Here is a 6,087-nt window from a genome sequence, read left to right as displayed (position 1 = left end):
GGCACAATTACTCGGGTAAACGATGCTTGCTGGTCATAGTGGTCACCTGCTATGTTTAGTTTTATTTGTTCAGAGGGAGGATGCCCCTGATGGATGACAGTTGGTTTTTGGCCAAGTACCAGAGACATCAGATTGTACAAGCATCGCACAGAAATTCTCATGTTGCCTGCTGGATGTGAAACCATGCCTCCTCCGGGCTGAGCATCTGCTTCCTTTGGGGTTTCTTAATTTGAAAGAAATCTATTGGTCCCTAGATCATATGGTCATGTGCAAAAATTAAATTTCAACTTACATACATGTTTTGTTAGGGTGGTCAATAAAACGCTTTGAGTCATAATAATGTGTTACGGTGAGATAAAATTATCCGGAATTAAAGGAATGGAGCTCCCAACACCGCAGGGCTCACCGCCGCCCACCAACGGCGGTGGGGCCCAAGCTTCCCAGTCCCCCTCACTTCCCACGCTCTCCAGCAGGGGCCCAGCCCAGGCCTCCTCTCTTCCTCCCTTTCCCCTACTGCCCCTTTCAGACGCTGCCCTCAAGTTGAAGCCTCAGCCACCACAACAGACCTCGAGCCCCAGCAGCCGCCCCCACGCAAGAGGCCGTGGCCCGCTGGCCTCCCAAGAGCACCAGCCATCCCAACAGCGGCCTCCTGGGGCCCCCTGGCCTCCACCTCGGCTACCCAGGGCCTCCCGCATCCACTTCCCCTTGCCTGGGGCCTGCAGCTGCTGCTGGGAGCGGGCTCCGCCGGAGCCGAGGGCATCTTGGCGCTGCAGCCACCGCCACCACAGCAGAAACATCAGGAGAGGCCAGGGCAGCAGCCATCGACAGCACCAGGGTACAAAGCACAGGAAAGGCACCCCACAGTCACTGGTGTTTGAGGGTGGCAGCAATTCCAGAATGCTGCATTTCCTTACAACTGTTGCGGGCTCTACTTGTGATGTAAAGATGAAGAATGGTACCACCTGTGAAGGTACCTTCAAGATGCTGAGCTCAGAGTTCGAACTGGCTATAGACGCTGTGCACCAGAAAGCATCGGAACCAGCAGGTGGCCCTCATCAGGAAGACATTGTGGACACCATGGTATTTAAGTCAAGTGATGTCGTGCTTGTCCACTTCCAAAATGTTGACTTCAATTATGCTACTAAAGTTCACTGATTCAGCAATTGCCATGAACTCGAAAGTGAGTGGGGAGCACAAAGAGAAGATGCTTCAGTGCTTGGAGGGGGGCGACAGCAACAGCGATGACTATGACCTGGATTCTGACATGTCCAATGGATGGGACCCCAATGAAATGTTCAAGTTCAATGAAGAGAACTACTGTGTAAAGCCCGCCTATGACAGTGATCTTTCTTCTTGTCCCTTAGAGAAGGACAACTCAGAAGAATTTCAACAACGGGAGCTGTGTGCAGCCCAGTTGACTTGAGAGACTGAATCGAGCCCCCAGTTCTGCCTGTGGATCGCCATGGAGAATGATGAAGGGTGCACTGAGGAGGAGAACAGTGCAGTTCAGCAACGGGGTTCGGGACGGAAGAGCCCTGTCTTGGCATCTAGAGAGGGAAAGTATATCCTTCTACCACATCGAGTTCAGGAATGTCCCAGGGGAGGAGTTTGATGCCGTAGTTCTCGCGCCGGCTGGCTTAGCCTTAGCGCTTTGCCACCTCTTGGCCTTCACCATCTTGACAATAGCAGCCCTAGCCCAGGTTCTGAGACATGCAGTATCAATGGAGGCCCTTCCCGCATGTCCCCTAAGGCACAGTGGCCTCTGAGAGGTACCAAGACTATGTCTTCCCCCAGCAACAGGCTGGGGAAGCTTCTGTTCCACCTGCTCCTGCAGTGGGCTGGATGTACCCCCTGTGCTCTCCCAAGTCAGCTGCCCCTGCCCCAGTCTCAGTTTCCTGTCCTGAGCCTCCCATCTGCTCAGCAGTACCGACCTCTTCAGCTTCCATCCACGTGATGTCATCAGTTAGGGATCCTGGAGTAGGCTCCATTTCCCCAGCTTCTCCAAAGATCTCACTGTCTCACAGATGTAAAAGAACTCCTGGCCAAGTAACCTGAGAGAATGCTGCAGTTCCAGGAGCTGTCCTGGATAGCTGGGAAAGTCCCTGGCCTTCAGAACAAACAGAAATGCTTTCAACTGGAAGAACTGAGAACGTTTGGGGCCCAGTTTAAGTTTCAGTCCAGTAGCTCCCCTGAGACCAGCCTGGATCCTTCCCCTCCCCAGATCCTAAAGAAGAAGGCCAAAGGGAAGGAGAAGGAGGTCTTTTGGCTTCAGACTCCTTGGGGGCTGTTTCTTCCTTTTAGAATCCATATCGCTTAAGGAGGATGAACTACCCCTGCCACCAACAGGAGGCACCGAGGGGCGGGATCAGCCCTCGCCACCTTGCCCAAGCCAAAGAGATGACAAGGATGAGGTCCCTGTTGCTGAACAAGTGAAGAAGTCAACACAGAACCCTAAGGCCAAGGAGTTCAATCCCACTAAGACCCTGCTATCTGTTAATAAATCAACCAGTACTCCAACTTCTCCTGGGCCCCAGACTCATTCAACACCCTCCATCCTGGTGCTGACAGCAGGTCACAGTGGGCTATAAAACCCCCAGTACACTTCCTACATATCTCAGATACACATGGGACCAGCTGTTCAGGCACCTCAGGACACAAATCCTGTAGTCCAACTGAATGCTTGTACAGCAGGACAAGTACCAGGGAGCAAAAGGCTCCCTGCCCTCCCAGCACTCAGACAAACACCAGCCAGCTTCAGCCTCTCTGATGATGCAGGCCACCGCCACCGCTTCTGCCCCACCTCTGGTGGCTGCCACACCTTATTCTTCCTGCATCCCCTACAACCCACAGCAGTTCCCAGGCCAGCCCACCATGATGCAGCCCATGGCCCCCTACCCCTCACAGCCAGTGTTTGCCCCCATGCTTCAGACCAACCCATGCATGCTGATGTCGGGGAGCCATCCCCAGGTCATTGTGTCACCCTTCACCCCTCAGTACACTTCTGCAGAGCAGCCCACCCACCAAGCCCTTCATGCCACTGTTCACCAGTCCTATCTGCACCATGCCATGTAGCTCCATGCACACCAGCCACAACCAGCCACCATTGGGAGCCAACTGCAGTCCCAGCATGTGGACCCTGGTCCCATCCAGCACCAGGTGGGGCAGTCCCCACACCTGGGAAGTGTATAGCCATAGAAGAACCTGTACCACCCAGGGGTCCTGACAGGTACACCGCCCTCTCTGCCACCGGGACCTTCTGCCCAGTCCTGTCAGAGCAGCTTCCCCAAACCAGCTGCTGTGTATTCCATCCATGCCCACAAGCAGTTGCCCCATGGTGTCACCAATATGGCCCATGTTACCCATGCCCATGTCCAAACTGGAATCACAGCAGCCCAGCCTCCTCACCCTGGGACTCCCCACCTGCCCCAGATGATGCTGCTGTACCCACCCCAGAGCCATGGGGGCTCCCCTCAAGGTGCAATGTCCCAGACTGGGGTTCCTGCATTCTCAGCTTCCATACCCTCACCCTACCCCTACATCGGACACTCCCAAGGTGAACAGCCTGGCCAGGCACCTAGACTTCTGGGAGAAGCTGATGACAGGATTCATGAGTTCTCTTTAGCTGGAGGAATTTGGCTGATGCACCGCAGGTAGGGCAGGATACACGGGCTCTGGGTGCGGAGTGAGGGGTCTTGGAGGCAGGGCTGTTGCACAGGGCGCCTGCCGACCTGCACCTGTTTGTGATGTAGGGTGAGCAGAAGCCAAAGTCGCTGCCACCAGGGGCTTGCTCCTGGCTCTGTTCTTTGCTTCCTTCCATCTTCCCTCAGTTGTGATCCAGCAGCCCCCCTCCCCACTGCCTCCTCAGCTCTCAGTGAACCCAACTCTCTCCTGACTTAGCCAAGGTAAGGTCAGCACAGCAGACAGCGTCAGGCTGGGATGTGGGGGGGGCTGAGCTGGGCACATGAGGAAGAGCTCTGGTTCACTGGGAAACGGCGATTGATCTCTGCTTCTGACAGCACCATGAGACACTTCGAGGAGGCCGGTCCTATCAACACTCCCCCACACCCCGCACTGGACAGCGGTGGATGAAGGGACAGCTGCTTGGGTTCTCATGTGCCTGCTCTCTTCTCTCTCCCCTCCAACCAGCTCAATCTCATCCCTCCCGGCAGCTCCACTTCCACCCCCCATGGAACTGAAGATTGTCCTGGCTGTGGCCTGAGACCTCCATGAGTGCAGGTAAGAGTGATCTATGTCTTCCCCCAGCAGCTCGGAGCAGTCCCAGCCCCCCAGCCCCTAAGCCCCCTCCCCCACACTCGGGGGGTGGGGAGCTGTGGAATTCCTGTCAAGCACCTTGAATGGGAAGGGCCTCAAAGTGGGCAGGGCCAGGGTCCAGCAGGGGTGGGGGGTTTCTGCTCCGCCCCTGACCATCCCCACCGCATCTTGCTCTCCCATCCTCTCATCTATCCCGCCACTGGAGATGGAAGATCTTTTATTTTCTATTATTTATAACCTCAGACTTGGACCCCCTGTTCTTTCTTCCCCATTAACTTGAGTGATCTGTGTGAGAGACACAGGTGACCCACCAGGATGGTTGGACAAGGACTTTCACTTTTTATTACATAAAAATATTTTTTAAAGTTAAAAAAATATGAAAATTTAAACTAATGTGAGATGCCCTCATGGGCTGTGGAGGGAAATGGGCATCTGGGAAGGGTCAAAGCAGAACCTGGTGTACAACACATTCATGGTCTCATGTGTGACATCCCCACAGATGCCTAACAGTAATCCTATGAGAGATTTTAAGTGATGATAAAAATGCTGCATTACCAGGTGAATTCGGAGGCCAGGAAAATATTGGTGTCATCTCATTTGCACTCATAGCTGGCAAGGATTACATAAATGATTATCTACTTGAATACATTTCCTCCTTTTACTTTCAAGTCTCCAAGAAAAACCTTTCTTTGACTCGGTACATTATTTATCAGTAATTAAAATTTAATATTCACAGTGTCTCTCCAAATTTGTGTTCTTTTAAAATTGTGACATAATTGTGGTGCTGCACTGTTCCATTTTCTAAAGGGTAGCTAATAAGTTTATAGTTCCTTCAGTTTAACAGGAAACAAATTAGAAAGTGGGCCATACTTCTTGAATTTTTTCTTAGAATTGGTTCTTATAATGAATTTTGAATTGTCCTTTTCCTGGCAGAATTCACTTGGGTTTCCAAGGTATTTTGAAACCCAGCTTATGGGACTTCAGCATGAGGGTCCCTATAAAGCCATCAAGTATGAGGGAAATACTCAACTAATGACTAATGTACATTCATGGGAGAGCTCTTTTCCTACTGGGGAGGAAAGCAGTTATCTCTTGGCCTTGGTTTTAGTCATCTTCATTGCTATAACAACCCAAATTGTTTCTACTCAATAACAATTTCCAAAGGCAAGAGAGAAAATGTGTTGCCAAGGAGACAGCTGACACAGAGAGGAAGGAGGGGTTGACAGCATCTGTGACCATGCAGCTACTGTTTCTCATGCCTCTAGCTCTTGGCCCACAGAGAGTCACAAAAGCCTCTCCATGAGACTGCAGTGACACAAAGATACTGGTAGATCCCTCATGGTCCTCAGATCATACTTCATGCCAGTTCATCTCAATCCAGGAGATTTGATATGTATCTTGAATAACTTCCTTGGTGGCAAACCCAGAAGGAACAAACAGAGAGCTCAGTTTTACAATTGTACTTCATATGTAGGAGATCATTTAATCACAGCCATAATGTAGTTGAGAATGTGGAAGTGATAAGGTGGTGGAAAGTGGACTTAGCTAAGAACCTGAAGAGATGTATACTTGGTGTCACTGTACCCTGAAAAATCATGGTGGTCTTCCATATTCATCAAAACTCTTTTAAACAGAGCTCAAAGATATAAGTATTGATGTCTTCTCCTTTTTAAAAAATAATTGAACTTTAAATATCACTTAATTAACTTATCTTTTATTATTTCCATAATAAGGAAACCTAAAATTCTTAACAGCAATTGATAACAGCCACGTTCTACCCACTAGCAAAGTCAAATTACACTGCAAAGGGAAAAT

The 6,087-nt window shown here is 50.9% G+C and overlaps 1 pseudogene across 1 annotated transcript; it reads left to right on the top strand.

Moving 5' to 3' along the window:
* The first annotated feature begins 378 nt into the window (after window positions 1-378).
* On the top strand, window positions 379-4,219 carry LOC308606438 (ataxin-2-like protein; annotated as a pseudogene). The gene is made up of 2 exons: window positions 379-3,607; window positions 4,170-4,219. The product of its transcript is annotated as an ataxin-2-like protein (transcript).
* The last annotated feature ends 1,868 nt before the right edge of the window (window positions 4,220-6,087 follow it).

Source organism: Mesoplodon bidens, assembly GCF_964165515.1.
Source record: "Mesoplodon bidens genome assembly, chromosome: 1".
Taxonomy (NCBI): Eukaryota; Metazoa; Chordata; class Mammalia; order Artiodactyla; family Ziphiidae; genus Mesoplodon; species Mesoplodon bidens.
Note: the sequence above shows the minus strand (reverse complement) of the source record. Positions and strands in the feature narration are given on the sequence as shown.